This window comes from Haliaeetus albicilla, chromosome 12 (assembly GCF_947461875.1).
Source record: "Haliaeetus albicilla chromosome 12, bHalAlb1.1, whole genome shotgun sequence".
NCBI classification, from domain to species: Eukaryota; Metazoa; Chordata; class Aves; order Accipitriformes; family Accipitridae; genus Haliaeetus; species Haliaeetus albicilla.
In genome coordinates, this window is record NC_091494.1 from 4,172,596 (window position 1) to 4,173,305 (window position 710).

The window sequence follows — 710 nt, forward strand, 5'->3', positions numbered from 1 at the left end:
CGTTGGCTTTCTGGGCAGGGTGGCAGCCCTCCTGAGCTCGCTGGAGAGCAGCTCCCGTCTGACCTGCAAAGCAGCAAGGCTGCCCCCTCGCTCCGGGGTTTCTTCCAGTGCCTGCAGAGCCAGCTTGGGTGACCAAGAAGAAAGTCCCCATGCAGGGTTATGGGCAGGAGATGTGGGGAGAAGGGCAAGGCAAGGCCCTTGAGCTGCCCCCCCAGGCCCAAAGGAGGTGAACTTTCCAGAGAGCCCATTTTCTGGCCCGCGTGAGGGCACAGGACAGAGGAAGGGAAAGAGGCATGAGGGCTGGCAGCGCCAGGGAGCATCAGGCAGGGCCGTGGGAGGTGCTGGCAGAGGTGCTGGGGGGAGCAGAGTGGCGCAGCGGAAGCGTGCTGGGCCCATAACCCAGAGGTCGATGGATCGAAACCATCCTCTGCTAACTGGCCCTTTTTTTCCCTCCTCCTGACAGCTGCTGCCTCTCCCAGCAACTTTTGACCTGCACTGCTCTAGCTCTCTGGGCACCCATGGCCACGGCCCTCCTGTTCCCTCAGCCCCTTCTCTCTGCCACTGCCACCTTCTTTCTCCTTTGCCTTCTTAGGAGCCAGCACTCCCATAGTGCCCCTCGCCAAGGCAGACGGGTGGCTGTGGAGCAGCAGGCAGAGCTCCCCCCACAAGGAAGTGGGTGGCCTGGGGACACAGGCATTTCTCCCTTCCCA

General features: G+C 62.5%; 1 non-coding gene across 1 annotated transcript; it reads left to right on the top strand.

Annotated features, from left to right (window-relative positions):
* The first annotated feature begins 361 nt into the window (after nucleotides 1-361).
* TRNAM-CAU (transfer RNA methionine (anticodon CAU)) lies at nucleotides 362-433 on the top strand. Its single transcript has one exon. It is a non-coding gene; the product is annotated as a tRNA-Met (tRNA).
* The last annotated feature ends 277 nt before the right edge of the window (nucleotides 434-710 follow it).